Source organism: Chiloscyllium punctatum, chromosome 42 (genome assembly GCF_047496795.1).
Source record: "Chiloscyllium punctatum isolate Juve2018m chromosome 42, sChiPun1.3, whole genome shotgun sequence".
Taxonomy (NCBI): Eukaryota; Metazoa; Chordata; class Chondrichthyes; order Orectolobiformes; family Hemiscylliidae; genus Chiloscyllium; species Chiloscyllium punctatum.
Genome location: NC_092780.1, coordinates 7,916,954 through 7,935,274, shown reverse-complemented (window position 1 = coordinate 7,935,274; position 18,321 = coordinate 7,916,954). Strand labels below are relative to the sequence as shown.

Genomic DNA, 18,321 nt, shown 5'->3' with positions numbered 1-18,321 from the left:
ATATGTTATTTGCAGTACTCTGGCACAAACTTTATTCATTCGTAGGATGTTGACAATGGTAAAACCAGCATTTATGGCTCATTCACAATTATCCTTGAAATTGGGTTAGAGAACCACCTTCTAAACGTAAATGAATGGCATGAGGTGGTGGCTTAGACAGCAGTTAAAAGCCAAATAATATGGAGTCATGTATTGGCCAGACAAGGAAAAGCCTTTCTCCCCTAATAGTCATTGACAAACCAGAACGTGTTTGTTAAAACTGTAAGACTTGGGAGCAGAAGTAGGCCATTCAGCCTATCAATTCTGCTCTTTCATTCAATGAGGTCATGGCTGACCCGAGAATCCACGCTCCACCTTCCTGATTTTTCCTTATAATTCTCAGTTCTCTTATAAATTAAAAATCTGTCTAACTCAGCCTTGATGACCCAACCTTGAGAGTCTCCTGCAGTAAAGAATATCACAGATTCATTACCTTCCGCAAGAGGAAACTCTTCCTCATCTCTGTCTTAAATGTGTGACCCTTATTCTGCCCTTTTGTCCAAGACGTTCTCAAAGGGGAAAACAACCCTTCCGCACCTACCCTGTCAAGCTCCCTAAGAATCTTGTATTTTTCAATAAGATTGCCTCTAATTTGTTTAATTCCAATGAAAACAGTCTCAACTTACTTAACCTGTGTTCCATATCTGGTATCAGCCCAGTGAACCTTCTCTGGATCGCCTCCAATGCATATTTTTCCTTAGCCATTGGGCCCAAAACTGTTCACAGTACTCCAACTGATTAGTGCATTGTATCATTTTAGCAAACCCTTTCTATTTTTATACTCCATTCCCTTTGAAATTAAGGCCAACATTGAATTTGCCTTCCCTATTACCTGTTGTACTTGGATGCTAGCTTTGTGTGGTTCATGCATGAGGACTCCCTAACCTCTCTGTGCTGTATCACAATCCAGTTAATTTTTTGATTACCAAAAAATGCTAGTTTTTTGTCCTATACTTTGTTAATTACTGAAAATAAATTCCCTGGCTGATGTGGTTGGATTTTAACTAATTTATTTCAGTTGTAAGTCCACGTCTCTATATTGCGAGTCTAGTAAAGTAACCATCTTACCAGCAAACCATATGATATTACTTAATTGATACTGACTAACTCAACACAGATCTGTGTCCTTACTGAATTGTATGAATCAGTACACTACACATAATCTATTTGCCCAGGCAGCGAAATGTTGTGCTACTCTGCATTTTGCCTGATTTGCTGGAAGGTTTCTCTCACTAATCCCTTCAAAAATCTAATGCTGACAATGTATTATGATTAACATTTTTATTATATGAGAATTTTTTTGCTTAAAGAGCAGGTGTCACCATCAATATTCTTTCACAAGTCATTTACAAGGAATTGCCATTAATTATTAAGCATTCTTCTGCTCTTTGCCGTCTATCTATTTAATGTTTTGCTTAAACAGGAAATGCCGATAATATTATCAAGGGAACTGTTCTGGCCTTATTACCAAGTCTGACATTGCAGGGAAGCTGAACTGACATCAGTAGGGAAGAGATTAACCTCAGAAGTGTCTGCTTCATCTGTGAATGTTAATTAGGCTCTTTTGCTCTGTTGGGCTTGTGACTCCTTCACACTAGTCTCCACAATGAACTGTTTACTGTGTACACAAATAAGATAAAATAATTATGCAGAAAAGATAATTGTGTCTTTTGAAAAATGATTCTAATCACTTCTAACTCAGTGAATTAATGCAATTGAGAGTAAGCTTACAATTAATGATTTCAACAAAGTATGGTTTTATGAGGGTATTATACAGAAAATGTGAAGGAGAAAGATGGTCTGGATTGATAGGAACATGAATTTATATGGCATTCTTCATGACCTCAGGACGTTCCAAAGTGTTTTACAGCCGAGTAAATACTTCTGAAGTGTAGTCATTGTTGTAATTAACAGCCACCAATTTGCACACAGCAAACTCCCACTTGTGGCAATAAAGTAATGACCAAATAATCAGTTCCAGTGAAGTTGGTGAAAAAGTAAATATTGGCCAGTGCATCAAAGTGAACCTCCCACCTCTTGTTTGAAATAAAGCCTTTATATCCACCTCAGAGGCTGGCAAAGCCTTGCTATAATGCCTCTCTCAAAAGGCAGCATCTCCAACAGTGCATTACCCTTTTAGGATTGCCTAACAGTGCCAGCCTAGATTATGCGCTCAAGTCTTTGGAGATGGATTAAAGTAGATAATCTGACTGTGGGGTGAGGGGTTTTACCAGTGAGCAAAGGTAGAAATTATACCAGACCTTTGAAAAATGCTTGTATGCAGATCGCCCACTATGAATACACTGGCTGACACATTGCCCCTATTACAAAAGACACTGTACTTCAGAAGCAGCCATTTATCTGTCACACTCAGAGCGAAGAAAAGCAAAGCAATGATTTCTGGCATATTTCACGCCCCGGGCAAAAGTCAAGAATTCTTCAAGAAAATTGAGAATTTGTGTAAATACCACCTTGAGATGCCCTTGTTACACTGAATAAGAATTCCATCCATACAGAGCATGAGATTAATGAGAAAAGTAGTAAGCAGCAAAAAAGAATTATTTGAATATAAGGGGAGGGTGCTTGGAAGGGAAGGAGAGCAAATTATGATCCAAACAAAATTCACTGAATGGATGAATATATGCTCATGAAATATAAGAAACAATTCCGAGCAAACAGAGTATGTTGTATATCCAACATACATGTGAATGTTGAAAACAGCAGAATCGGAAAGCTCAGACACTGGTAACATATATAATGTATAAAAAGTGAGCGCTCAGGAAATTCAGTGTACCGGGACTGGAAGAAACTATAGATGTGATGTAGCCCTGAATCCTAGGGAGGTTGAAGAGGTTATTCCAACAGAGGTAGAAAGGTATATAAGGGGACAAGTTAAACATAAAAGGATGCTATGGGCCAACAGATCTGAATTGAAAAGACTACAATTATTGTATGGGATAGTAACATTTGAAAATGGCATGGTTAGATCAGCAATGATCAAATGCTTGCAACAGCATGTTCAGGCAGTGGCTCAGAAGCTAGCACCATTAACCCCAAAATAGGAGGTTGTGGGTTCACAAACCCAATTCCAGTTGCTTAAGCATAAAGTATACTTAAATGTGACGTATTCTTATCCTGCATTTTTAGGTAAATGGGAGGTTTTGAGTAACCTAATATAATTTGGGAAGATAAAATTAGCTAACAGTTTCCTTGAGGGATTCATGACTAAAAGTATCAAAGATACCATGAGAAGCACATCTTGACTTGGTTTGCTGATACTGGAAACAGAAATTATAGGTCCCTGGATGATGCCAAACAGAGAACAATCACATTCAACATAACCTGTGATTCAATGATATTGTGCCAAAAATGCATTTTTTAAAAAGGACTGACCTCAGGGAAATAAACTACAAATGTATAATAACCTATTTTGGGAGAATATCTTGTAACACTTAAGTTAAAGTCAAGTAGCATATTCTAAAAGGCATACAACTGAGCATTTAAGGTCAAATTATTCTAGGATTAACAAGCACAGACTGTATAAACCTAAACAGATCAACAAGAAGCAAAATAAGACAAAACAATTTCTGCAAAGGGAGAAAGGTGAAAAATGCACTCAGACAAATGTAAGAATATTCATAAATGGTTGAAAGAACAGTCTGGACATGCAAAGGAAGATTGGTAAATGCTGGAGATATTAAGGGCATGCATAAGAAACGATTCTAAAAATAACATTGAAAAAGAATGTGGCAATCTAAAAGATGCCAATGGGTTTGAAACTGAATTGCAATGAAATAGTTGCAACATTAAGAGAGAACAGAACAAAACAATAACGCAGGAAGACGTGAGTAAAATGTCTTCCATTACTGGTATTCATCAGATTAATGAGTTACAGATCATTAGAGAGGTTTAAAGATTGAAAACAAATGTATTCTCATATATCTTGTGTGAGAGAACGGATGGGCTTCCTGAAGCAAAAACAGAAACTGCTGGAAAATCTCAGTAGATCTGGCAGCATCTGTGAAGAGAAACCAGAGTTAAATTGAGTGATCCTTCTTCAGAATGTGGGGATTTCTGAGATGCTGATGGTCATTACAGACATATGGGAGAACACTGATAAAGTGTTGAAAATGTGACAGAGTGCATTTCAACAAATACACAAGATTTTCTTGCTTCGATACTGGATACATGATGGAACAAAATAACTTATGGATTAGTGCTCATGAACATGGATATTGTAAACACTAATTTGAAAGAATTTTGTTGATTAGCATCATTCAAACTTTGTGGAAGTGAATCTAAGGGTATTGTACATTTATACCTCTAAAAGGGTTTTTTTTTATAAATGAAGTTCCATGCTGTTTAGATTAATTTTGATGTGGAGGTGCTGGTGTTGGAATGGGAAGGACAAAGTTAGAATCACACAACACCAAGCTATAGTCCAACAGGTTTATTTTAAATCATAAGCTTTCAAATACTTTATCTGATAAAGGACTTCTCTGGAAGGCTGTTGCCCTAGGCTTGACATGTATACTCAAGCCGTCAGGAGATGCGTCAATGCCAAATTCATCAGTCATGCTCACAAGATAGTGCAGCACATCATCCAAGCACATCCATGCATCAAGACCAACTGTAACATCACCATCAAATCAGCAGACAAAGGAGGAGCCATCGTCATTCAGAATAGAACGGACTATGCAAAGAAGTGTACTAACAACTGAACAACCAGGAACACTACAGATCCAACCAAAGACCACGCCCGTCAACTCAACAGACAGTTCAAGACTTTTGATCCAGACCTTCAGAGTATCCTATACATACTCATTCCACGTACTTCTTGCGTAGGAGGTGTCTGCAGAGTCAAAACTGTATGTCCCATTGTTTCAGGCAAAGGGACGCTGTGCGAGAACTGCTCCCTCTATGTAGAGGGCATTTTGAAACCCATTGTACAAGGAACAAACTTCTGTTGAGACAGTACAAATTTCTTACAGAAACTCAGCACCCGCACGAGGAACATTCCTCATCATAATGGATATCTTGACACTCTGAGTTGAAAAATGTGGTGCTGGAAAAACACAGCAGGCCAGGCAGCATCCGAAGAGCAGGAGAATCGACGTTTCGGGCATAAGCCCTTCTTCAGGAATCCCTCCATCTTGACACTCTGCTCCAGCATCCCCCCACGATGACGGCATTGCTTCAACAGCCGCAGTACTCAACACCAACAACTGCCAATTTCCAGATGTCATCCTAAAACTCATCCATTTCATCCTCGACCACAATGTCTTCACCTTTGACAACCAACTCTTCATCCAGAAAAGAAAAGACTTCCCTTGACAAAGGAGCAGTGCTCCGAAAGCTTGTGATTTCAAATAAACCTGTTGGTCTATAACCTGGTGTCGTGTGATTTCTGACTTTAGATTAATTGTGGTTGGGAATTGATGTAAAACCTTGGCTGACAACTTTTTAAAAACCCAATGGTTAAAAGAATGATACTGTATGAGTTGGTGAAATGCTGAGTTTTAATCAGGGATTATTTTTTGGCGTCTGTACAGTTTACAACTTACAAAGCTTTTATTCAAAATCTCACTGTAAACACAACAGATTTGTAGTTAACATTGAACTGAAAAGGGAGAAATTGGAAATATGATCCAGCAGATGAGTCAAATGGAGTTAGTAAGTAGCTGGACAAATCGCAATTTAACTTAGGTAAATGTAAAATATTAAATAAAATTGTCATGAATAGTGTAGGAATATCTGGCGGCACAGTGGCTCAGTGGTTAGCACTGCTGCCTCACAGCACCACTGTCCTGGGTTCAAATCCTGCCTGTCTGTGTGGAGTTTACGCATTCTCTCTGTGTGGAGTTTGCACATTCTTCCTGTGTCTGCGTGGGTTTCCTCCCACAATCCAAAGATGTGCAGGTCAGGTGAATTGGCCGTGCTAAATTGCCCACAGTGTTAGGTGCGGGGTATATATAAGGTAGGGGAATGGGTTTCTTTTCAAAGGGGTGCTGTGGACTTGTTGGGCTGAAGGGCCTGTTTCCACACTGTAGAGAAACTAATCTGGATGCTAAATTGAAAGGGGTATTAATTCAATCTTTTGGATTTAATAACCTATCAAACTTAACATTGTTTTTAACAACTTCAGATTATGGTCAGCTTTCCTTTCCTCCCAACAGTTCCACTGTTGTTATTTAAATTCATCTAAAATTAACATTAGGTAATTTATTTGTACCGTTACCATTTCCTTTGTCAATTTGTCCTTTAAGTAGTCACAGATATTAATTCCTCCCCTTTCCTTCCATCGTTTCCCTGCCTTTGTACCTGTTTAAAAATTTCTGTTAAAAGATCTTGACCTGAAACACTAACTGCCTCTCTCTTTCCACAGATACTGCCAGATCTGATGGGTATTTCCAGCATTTTCTATTTTTATTTCAAGTTTTGTACAGATTTTTCTTTTATTTTAGTCAACTTGCACTTCACTTGTTCAAATGTTGTGGAGCATTGTTCAATAACACAAAGAAAATGCTGATTTATCTGACCAGAACAATAAGTCAATGGAACCTGTGCACAAAATGTACCATGTTCTGGTCCACTGATAACTTGAATACATTTCAATTTCTTGGCACAGATGTAAAGCACACATTCAAATTTTGAATTCGAGGATAAAGAAAAGCTGCTGGAACTGGAGTCCAAAAAAAGTCTAGAAAACCTAAAAGTTTCAGCCTGAAACTGATAGGGAACATCACGGAGGTTTAAGAGAAAAGAGATGTGTAGACCATTTAGCTCCCTAAACCTATGGCATTCATGGTTGATCTGTTGTCTCAACTCTGCCTAACTAAATTTAAAGCAAGTCCCTTAATTCTCTCTTCTCCAAAAGTCTACACTGCAGTTGCATATAGGGAACATGAATGTGAGCTAGAAACATTTAAATCTTTAGTCAAATAATCTTCCATTTAGCTATAACCCCAGGTATCTAAACAAAACACTGTAAAGAGAACGCTATATTCTGGAAAACTCTTTCAAGTGAAGGGTAGTACTTTGCTCAAACTAGCAAAAAGGCAGTTTCAGGATTGATAGCAAAAATTTAATCCACTTTACAAATGATCCAAGATCTCCAGGCAGACACTGTGGGCCAAAACATTGGAGTTTTAACAACTACATGCATGATTTGGTGGGGCGGGGGGGGGGGGGGGAAGATTGAGGAACGAGAGTGAACCAAGTTGTCTCCCTTTCCCCTCAAGGTTAGATAAGGATCTGTCTTGAATTGAACTAAATAATTATGGTAGTGATGCAATATCTCCTAAAAAAGGAAGAAAATTACCAGGATAGATAGGCTTTACTTGAGCATTGTCTGTAGCAATTTTATGCTTGGGAAAGTACACTGTGTGCAGTAAACATAGTAATAGGCTGCGGGTTTTCCATTAATTCTTTGCACCATGCTGTTCTCGTACTCATGAGTTTACCTACACTGTTAGAGAGAATCTAACAAGTCAGCATACATTGAAGGAGAAACCTTCAGGTGAGACAACAGTACATCATAAATGCAGCACATGAATTACTGAACATATTTGTAACAGACATCTGGAGTGGGCTTTCTAGTCAAGTGATAAGGGACAATACCACTCAGACAGAAGGGCCCATTAAAGGAATTACTCAATTGTTAGGAGATTTCTCCCTTGGAGATGACATGTAGATTGCAATGAATTTCCATTAAGGCTGCAGTTGCTGGCGTCACCTTGATATAATGGGGGATCTGTATTTACTATCAGGGTACCTGGAAGAAGACAAGGAGAGAAAATTCTGCCAGCTTTCCTCCTCCAGAATGTTGCTCTTAAATACTGACTGGAAAATGATTGTCCAGGAGGAAGGGAATGCGATAGATAGATGAAGGTAGGGCGTGATGTGATAGGTCAGAGTGGAGGGTGGAGGGTGGGAAGGAAGATGGACAGGTAGGACATGATCACGACCTCACCTCCCATCACCAAATTATCATCTCCCAGACCATCCACAACCTCATTACCTCAGGGCATCTCCCACCAACTGCCTCCAACATCATAATCCAGGAACCCTGCACTGCCCAGTTTTACCTCCTACCTGACTGCCCCAGTAGACCTATTGTCTCCACCTGCGCTTGCCTCACCAAACTTATCTCCACGTACCTTGACACTATTCTGTCCCCCTTGTTCCAGGATCACCCGACATACATTCAAGACACCACCCATGCCATCTACCTCCTCCATGATGTTCGGTTCCTTGGCCCCCAATGCCTCATCTTCACCATGGACATCCAGTCCCTATACACATCTATCCACCATGACGAAGGCCTCCAAGCCCTGCGTTTCTTCCTCCCTCGCTAACCCAACCAATATCCTTCCACCGACATACCCATTTGATTGGCTGAACTGGTCCTCACCCTCAACAATTTCTCCTTCCAATCCTCCCACTTTCTCCAGACCAAGGGGTGGCCATGGGCACCCACATGGGCCCCAGCTATGCTTGGGTACGTGGAACAGTCCATCTTTCATAGCTACACTAGCACCATTCCCCTCCTTTTCCTCCATTACATCGATGACTGTATTCGGTGGCATCTCGTGCTCCCATGAGGTGGTTGAACAGTTTATCAACTTTACGAACACCTTCCACCCTAACCTCAAGTTCACCTGGATCATCTTAGACACCGCCCTCCCCTTCCTGGACCTCTCCATCTCCATTTCCGGTGACTAATTCAACACGGACATCTACTTCAAACCCACCGACTATCACAGCTACCTGGACTACATCTCCTCCTAACTGCCTCCTGTAAAAACATGATTGCTTATTCCCAAATCCTCTGCCTCCACCGCATTTGATCCCAGGAGAACCAATTCCACCATAGAACATCCCAGATGGTCTCCTTCTTCAAGGACTGCAATTTGTCCTCCCACACGGGCAACGATGCCCTCCAGCGCATCTCCTCCACTTCCTGCACCTCCGCATTTGAACCCTATCCTAGTCACAACAAGAACAGAACCCCACCCGTCTTCAACTTGCACCCCACCAATGTCCTGATGCAACACATTATCCTTCTCCATTTCTGCCACCTACAAACAGACCCGACCATCAGAGATATATTTTCCTCCCAATGCCTATCTGCGTTCTGCAGAGACCATTCCCTCCGTGACTCTCTTGTTAGGTCCATGCCCTCCACAAACCCACCCTCCACTCCTGGCACCTTTCCTCGCCACTGCATGAGGTGTAAAACCTGCGCCCATACCTCCACCCCTCACCTCCATCCAAGGCCCAAACAATTCTTCCACATCTGACAGAGATTATCTTGCACCTTCACACACATCATCTACTATGTCCATTGCTCTCGACATGGTCTCCTCTATATTGGGGAGACAGGATACCAACTTGTGGAACACACACACTAAACAACCCCACTGCCCTATGGCCGAACACTTCAACTCCCCCTCTCACTCTGCCAAGGACATGCAAGTACTGGGTCTCCTCCACCGCCAAATTCTAGCCACCCAATGCCTGGTGGAAGAATACCTCATCTTCTGCCTTGGGAACATCCAACCACACAGAATCAATGTGGATTTCACCAGTTTCCTCATTTCCCCTCCCCCCAGCTTATCCCAGATCCAACCCTCCAACTCAGCACTGCCCTCTTGAATTGTCCTACCTGTCCATCTTCCTTCCCACCTATCCACTCCACCCTCCGCTCCGACCTATCACTATCACCCCCCACTTTCATCTACCTATTGCATTCCTAGCTACCTTCCCCCCAGCCCCACCCCTTCCCATTTATCTCTCAGCCCACTTGGGCCCACCCACATTCCTGATGCTTACACTTGAAACGTCAGCTCTCCTGCTGTTCCGACTCTGCCTGACCTGCTGTGCTTTTCCAGCGCCACTCTTTTCGATTCTGACCTCCCGCATCTGCAGTCCTCACTTTCTCCTGCCAGAGGGATACCACTGAGCTACGAGTGGGGACCTAAAAAGGCTCTTAAAGTTGCAGACTGTGTTTACTGTACATCTGCTGCCGAATAGAGCAGCTGTTAACTTCCTCTGAAGCAGCTGGAAGAATCAGCATAGCAGCAGGAGCTGAATGGGTTAGGGACAGTGCTGGAATGCTATCAAATAACCATAGGGTATGGTAAACATAATTTTATGAAAATATCCTGTAATTTCTTTGCTGGTGTTTCACATGGACTGGCAAATAGTTAATTCTGAAAGCAATCTTCTGCCACTACTGTGCTGCAGTTTCTGAGTTGCACATTAGTCTAGGATTCCTGCCAACTCGGAGTTGAGGGTCACGGGAGAGCTCATGGTGACCTCAGCCTCTTGATATTTTAATAAGGCCAAAAGAAATCTCCAAGAACTTAATCCTTTGATGCAGATTGACACAAATCCATTTCAGATGTTGCAGTCTACTACTGGCTGTGCAGGCTCTTAAAAGATTTTACAAGTCTTGAAAGATTTTGGTGGGACTCCTGAGACTTCAGATGACGAGCTTACATTCTTGTGTAGTTTTACTGTGTTTTGCAATTCTTCACCTTGATTTTCTTGAACGTAAATAAAACTCTGTTGATGGGTTTTCAATATAGTGCATTTGTCACTGATGCATTTTGCAGTTTGTGAAACATGTCTCACATTAAGATGAGGAAAATAGGTAATTACCACGAGCATTTTGTGTCTAATACTGTTTTTGGAAGATGTGTAATGTTAGTAGTAAGTGATTTCTTCTTGGTGAATACTGCAGACCAGTTGTGGAGTCTCTCAGATTAGCCTTTTATGTCAAACCTAATGTTCATTTCTCCCTTCACACTGTTTCCTCTCCTCAAACTCAAAAGGTAGAGATGGGTTTAGGAACCTATCTTAGTGTGTTCCTCTCAGGAAATACTAAATTCTTCAATAAATGGTGATTTACATCTACAACAACACATTGACGTAATGGTTTGTTCCTGGTGATGAACTCTGTGTTCATTGTCATCTTTTGTAGCTCACAATCCTTACTCTGGCATGGCACACTCATAGACTCATAGAGTCATAGAGATGTATAGCATGGAAACAGACCTTTCAGTCTAACCTGTCCATGCCGACCTGATATCCCAACCCAATCTAGTCCCACCAGCCAGCAGCTGGCCCATATCCCTCCAAACCCTTCCTATTCATATACCCATCTAAATGCCTCTGAAATGTTGCAATTGTACCAGCCTCCACCACTTCCTCTGGCAGCTCATTTCATACACGTACCACCCTCTCTGTGAAAACGTTGCCCCATGGGTCTCTTTTATATCTTTCCCCTCTCACCCTAAACCTATGCCCTCTAGTTCTGAACTCCCTGACTCCAGGGAAAAAGACTTTGCCTATTTACCCTATCTATGCCCCTCATAATTTTGTTAACCTCTATAACGTCACCCCTCAGCCTCCGACGCTCCAGGGAAAACAGCCATAGCCTGTTCAGCCTCTCCTTATAGCTCAAATCCTTTAACCCTGGCAACATCCTTGTAAATCTTTTCTGAACCCTTTCAAGTTTCACAACATCTTTCCGATAGGAAGGAGACCAGAATTGCACACAATGTTCCAACAGTAGCCTAACCAATGTCCTGTACAGCTGCAACATGACCTCCTAACTCCTGTACTCAATACTCTGACCAATAAAGGAAAGCATACCAAACGCCTTCTTCACTATCCTATCTACCTGTGACTCCACTTTCAAGGAGCTATGAACCTGCACTCCAAGGTCTCTTTGTTCAGCAACACTCTCTGGGACTTTACCATTAAGTGTTTAAGTCCTGCTAAGATTTGCTTTCCCAAAATGTAGCACCTCGCATTTATCTGAATTAAACTCCATTTGCCACTTCTCAGCCCCTTGGCCCATCTGGTCCAGATCCTGTTGTAATCTGAGGTAACCCTCTTCGCTGTCCACTACACCTCAAATTTTGGTGTCATAGAACATAGAACATAAAAGAATACAGCGCAGAACAGGCCTATCGGCCCTCGATGATGCGCCGACCTGTGAACTATTCTCAGCTCGTCCTCCTACACTATCCCAAAATCATCCATGTGCTTATCTAAAGATTGTTTAAATCTCCCTAATGTGGCTGAGTTGACTACATTAGCAGGTAGGGCAATCCATGCCCCAACCACTCTCTGCGTAAAGAACCTGACTCTGACATCTGTCTTAAATCTATCACCCCTCAATTTGTAGTTATGCCCTCTCGTACAAGATGACACCATCATCCTAGGAAAATTTCACTGTCTACCCTATCTAATCCTCTGATCATCTTGTATGGCTCTATCAAATCCCCTCTTAGCCTTCTTCTTTCCAATGAAAACAGATCCAAGTCTCAGCCTTTCCTCATAAGACCTTCCCTCCAGACCAGGCAACATTCTGGTAAATCTCCTCTGCACCTTTTCCAATGCATCCACGTCCTTCCCAAAATATCGGGACCAGAACTGGACACAATATTCCAAGTGTGGCCGCACCAGCGTTTTGTATAGTTGCAGCATGATATTGCTGCTCTGGAACTCAATCCTGCTATGAGTGAAACCTAACACACCATATGCCTTCTTAACAGCACTATCCACCTGGGTGGCAACTTTCAGGGATCTATGTACATGGACTCCAAGATCCCTCTGCACATCCACACTACCAAGAATTTTTCCATTGACTCAGTACTCTGCCTTCCTGTTATTCTTCCCAAAGTGCATCACCTCACATTTAGCTGCATTGAACTCAGCCCAATTCTGCAGTTTATCCAAGTCCCCCTGCAGTCTGTAACACTCTTCCAAACTGTCCACTACTCCACCGACTTTAGTGTCGTCTGCATCCATCCACCTATGCCGGCATCTAAGTCATTTATAAAAATGACAAACAGCAGTGGTCCCAAAACAGATCCTTGTGGCACACCACTGGTAACCATACTCCAGGCTGAATATTTTCCATCAACCACCACTCACTGCCTTCTTTCAGAAAGCCAGTTTCTAATCCAAACTGCTAAATCACCCTCAATTCCATGCCTCTGCAGTTTCTCCAACAGCCTACCATGTGGAACCTTATCAAAGACTTTACTGAAGTCCATGTATACCACGTCAACTGCCCTACCCTCATCTACATGCCTGGTCACCTTCTCAAAAAACTCACTGAGGTTTGGGAGACATGACCTGCCCTTAATGAAACCATATTAACTATCTGAAATCAAATTGTTGCTTGCTAGTCATCTGCAAACTTACTAACTGTACCTCTTATGCTCACATCCAAACCATTTATGTAAATGACAAAAAGTAGAGGACCCAGCACCGATCCTTGTGGCACTCCACAGGTCACAGGCCTCCAGTCTGAAAAACAACCCTCCACCACCACCCGCTGTCTTCTACCTTTGAGCCAGTTCTGTATCCAAATGGCTAGTTCTCCCTTTATTCTGTGAGATCTAACCTTGCTAACCAGTCTCCCATGGGGAACCTTGTTGAATGCCTTACTGAAGTCCATGTGGATCACATCTACTGCTTTACTGCTCTGCCCTCATCAATCCTCTTTATTACTTCCTCTGCCATACTTACTGTGGAGGAGCACCGTGGGCTAAGAATGTGAGAAAATCACTGGCCTCTGGCTTCTCTGGGCTCACTTTGCAACCAGTTGAGCTTCTCAATTCTTCCAGCCTCTTCCAAAGTCCTTCCAGAGTCATAGCCATTAGCTGTCCTTGTAGTAGATGTATAGAAGCTCAGGAGGTGGTGAGCAAGTGCCCATTTCTCTGTACTGAAGATTGTTGGGGATATGACCTTGATCCATACGATGAAAATGGCTAAGCCAGCTCAGGAGCACTGCTTTAAGGAATGAGTGTATGTGGTTGGAATTAGCTTGCTCAATGTGCTCAAAGATGATGATCTTGTGCAATGAGTTCCTTAACAAGGGATGCCAACGACACATCTAAGGTAGCAAATTTGTTAGTCAGAGTTACGTGAAGTATTTTGGGAGAAAAATATGGAGAGACAATATAAAACAAAGAGGGAGTGCATGAGCAGAGGGACTTGGATGTAAATGTGTATAAGTCATTAAAGGTAACAAAATTGACAGAGCAGTTCACATAACATACTGTATCCTAAGCTTTACTCATTGAGGCATAGATTATACTAGTGAGAAATTTGTCTTAAACTTATTTGAAACACTAACTTGGCCCTAACTAGAGTCTTGTGCACAGTTCTGGGCACCACACTTTTGATAAAGTGTGGAGGCACTGGATAGAGTTCACAAGAGGTTTACAGAAATGACTGAAGGGATGAGAAACTTCAGTTATGAAGTATATTGGAGAACTGAGACAGTTTCTAGAAGAAAAGAATGTTCGGAGGAGGTCTGATTGAAGTATTTAAAACCATGAGCAGTCTGAACAGCACAAATATGGAAAACATATAGAGCATTATAAACTGAAGTATGACAACAGGCAGATAATTAAAGGCTTGGTCAGAGGTGTAGTTTTAAGAGGTGTCCTAAGGGAGAAAACTGAGGTGAAGAGATGGACAGGAAGAGAATTCAAGCATTTGGGGACTGGCAACTGGTTGTACAGCCATTAACAGTGGTGCAGTTAAGATTGGGAATGAGGCAAGAATTAGAGGAACACAGAGGGTTGTGGAAAAGGCGTGGAAAGATTCGAGAACATGGATGAGAATTTGAAGATCAATTCAAAGTTTATGAGAAGATTTGTAGCTCGGGTGCTCATTGTTGTGGTTCTGTTTGCCGAGCTGGGAATTTGTGTTGCAGACATTTCGTCCCCTGTCTAGGTGACATCCTCAGTGCTTGGGACCCTCCTGTGAAGTGCTTCTGTGATGTTTCCTCTGGCATTTCTGGTTGTCAGTTCCAGCTGTCCGCTGCAGTGGCCGGTATATTGGGTCCAGGTCGATGTGTTTGTTGATAGAATCTGTGGATGAGTGCCATGCCTCTAGGAATTCCCTGGCTGTTCTCTGTTTGGCTTGTCTTATAATAGTAGTGTTGTCCCAGTCAATCTCATGTTGCTTGTCATCTGCGTGTGTGGCTACTAAGGATAGCTGGTCGTGTCGTTTCGTGGCTAGTTGGTGTTCATGAATACGGATTGTTAGCTGTCTTCCTGTTTGTCCTATGTAGTGTTTTGTGCAGTCCTTGCATGGGATTTTGTACACTACGTTGGTTTTGCTCATGCTGGGTATCGGGTCCTATGTCCTGGTGAGTTGTTGTCTGAGAGTGGCTGTTGGTTTGTTTGCTGTTATGAGTCCTAGTGGTCGTAGTAGTCTGGCTGTCGGTTCCGAAATGTTCTTGATGTATGGTGATGTGGCTAGTTGTTTGGGTTGTGGCATGTCCTCATTCTGTTGTCTTTCCCTTAGGCATCTGTTGATGAAATTGCGGGGGTATCCGTTTACATCTGAATTTATGTATTCGCCAAAAACGGATATCCCCGCAATTTCATCAACAGATGCCTAAGGGAAAGACAACGGAAATGAGGACATGCCACAACCCAAACAACTAGCCAGAGGAAACATCACAGAAGCGCTTCACAGGAGGCTCCCAAACACTGAGGATATCACCTAGACAGGGGACGAAACGTCTGCAACACAAATTCCCAGCTTGAATATCAATATATTATTTGACCACGTGCCAAAGTAGGTCATCGAGCACAGGAATGACAGGGAATAGGACTTGCTGTACATTAAGACAGCAGAATTTTAAATGAACCAAGTTTAGGAAAGGTAGAAAGTGGAAGACAAGCTAGGAATTTATTGAAATAATCAAGTCTTGAGGTAACAAAGTTTGTTAAGTCCAGAGTAGTTTTCAATTTTGTATGCAAGTTCATTCCAGAAGTTGAATACACATTTTGTAAACAAACAAATTGTTACCAGTTTTAATTAACACTTTGTTTGTTTGAATGAGTGTTCCCTAGTTAAATACACATTATCTGAGTTATATGTAACCAAAATTAATCCAGATACAGATGGTAGCATTCCCAATTAATTAATATTAAGAATAATAGAAATGTGTCCTCAATTCTTGTACTTGTACGGCATATGCATGTCAACTTTACTCTTGTATGCATCTGTGATAAAATGGCAAGACATAAAGCAGAATGTATTATCATTTTTGTTGGCTATTGTAAGTGCTTAAAAATGTGTTGCTGGAAAAGCGCAGCAGGTCAGGCAGCATCCAAGGAGCAGGAGAATCGACGTTTTGGGCATAAGCCCTTCTTCATGGCTTATGCCCGAAATGTTGATTCTCATGCTCCTTGGATGCTGCCTGATCTGCTGCACTTTTCCAGCAACACATTTTTCAGCTCTGATCTCCAGCATCTGCAGTCCTCACTTTCTCCTATTGTAAGTGCTTAACATGTTTGGTTAACATGTTTCATGGTACTAGATGTTGATTAAATAAATATACACATGTGAACATTTTACCTGGCTTATGTGTGCATGCAAAGAGTATTCTACTCACATGTGTACATGTGGAAAACAGTGTTGCTGCAGCTATTCCTATGATAAATCAGCATTTTCTATTGATTAGTCATAGCTAATTCAAATTCAGCGCAGTGATTAAATGTAACGTTCCTGTAATGTAACGTTTTAAGAAGAAGGTGTTTGGACATTTTCTTTAGGGCCTTTCAAACTGCTTTACAGTCAATAAAATATTCATGACGTGTTGAAGGAAAAGCACCATCCAACTTGCACATCCTGGTTATAGCTTGCTGTGACAATAATAAATTTGTTGATCATTGTTACTTATCAATTCCTATTGATTACTACACAGCCCAGAAAGATCCAGGTATAGAATTCTTTCCATTTAAGAATCAAGCTCTCCCAAAGTAGGAGTAGGATAGCCTGATGTACGTAAAGCCTCCTCCACTTCAACTTCAATGATACATCTTTAATGTGACACACATGCACACAGCAGTTCCCAAATTAAATAACCCACTTTAATGATATTGATTAAGAGAAAAGTTGGTCAGGGCAGCAGAAAAAGCTCCTCTACTCTCTTTTGAAGCATGCAAGGAGTGAAAGGAGTTTTAGATATGTGCAGCAGAAACATGTAGTTGGTAAGGGACCACATACTTTCTGTTTTGGAACCACAAACTGAAATGGAAGTTGAAATGCTATAGCTGAAATACCAGGAATGTTTTGCAACTTAAACTCAAGCATTATCTATTTTTGGCTGTGTAGAAACTGAGGACTGCAGATGCTGGAGATCAGAGTCGAGAGTGTGGTGCTGGAAAAGCACAGCAGGTCAGACAGCACCCAAGAAGCAGGACAATCGACATTTTGGGCATAAGCCCTTCATCAGGACACTCCTGCTCCTCAGCTGCTACCTGACCTGCTGTGTTTTTCCAGCACCACACTCTCGACTATTTTTGGCTGTGCCAGGCAATGTTGCTTTTTGAAACAGTGAGAGATAGGATTTGGCAGTCAGCAGCATCGAGGATTCTTTGAGTTAAAGATTTTTTGCAGTTGACAGCCTTCTGAAAGGTTGAATTGTAGAATGTTAACAACTGCACATGGCAAAGGACAGAAAATTATCCTGAGCTTGCATACAGAAAGCATTCATCTCTTCTTCTCTCTATATATATCTGCGTAAAAAACAGAAAAGCCAAGAAAGAGTAAAAGAAAGAATTTTAAAACATGAAAAGACCTATGTCCAGAAATCAAAGGAGGACCATCACCCAGATACAACAGTGTGTTATCATTGCTAAAATCAAAAGATTGTAAGAAAATAACCTTGTACTTTGTGATCTGGGTTTTTGATCTTTGGAATTTTATTTACCTTGAGTATATGCTTCTTCCATCCATAGCATGTGCTAATTTGTTTGACTTTGTCTGTCTTGATCATGACTGAGTGTAGGCATATTTGGGTACTTTGAAATGGTATAATCTATGTGATATAAATGTGACATAAAAGATTTTAAATCCTTAGTTTTTTCTGACCTTTTGCTAACATTGTGTATTATAATAATTAGAGTTTTTTTTGTTAATGATGAAAACAGCTGTGAATTACTTTTGCCCTGAATAGAAGTCAGTTAAGCAATTTGGCCATTTTGGTCATCTTCTTATGATTTTAGATATTGGCACGACTGTGGAACTGCCTCTAGGCTATGATTATTAGTGTACTCTTTCTGATTAATCCATAGCAAGTTCCATTGTTTTCTAGACTTTCAGCCAAGGTTCAAATGGTAGCAATCTTGCCTTTGATTTTGACTTTAGGCTGACTATACTGCACTTTCAGAGACACCATCTTTCAATAGGCTTTAATGTAAGACCCCCTCTGCCTTCTTAATTGGACATGAA

At 41.4% G+C, this 18,321-nt stretch overlaps 1 protein-coding gene across 1 annotated transcript in view; it reads right to left on the bottom strand.

The window, feature by feature from the left end:
• The window catches only part of LOC140465699 (CDGSH iron-sulfur domain-containing protein 3, mitochondrial-like), a 124,599-nt gene that overhangs the window by 1,912 nt on the left and 104,366 nt on the right, over positions 1–18,321 (bottom strand). The window lies entirely within an intron of this gene.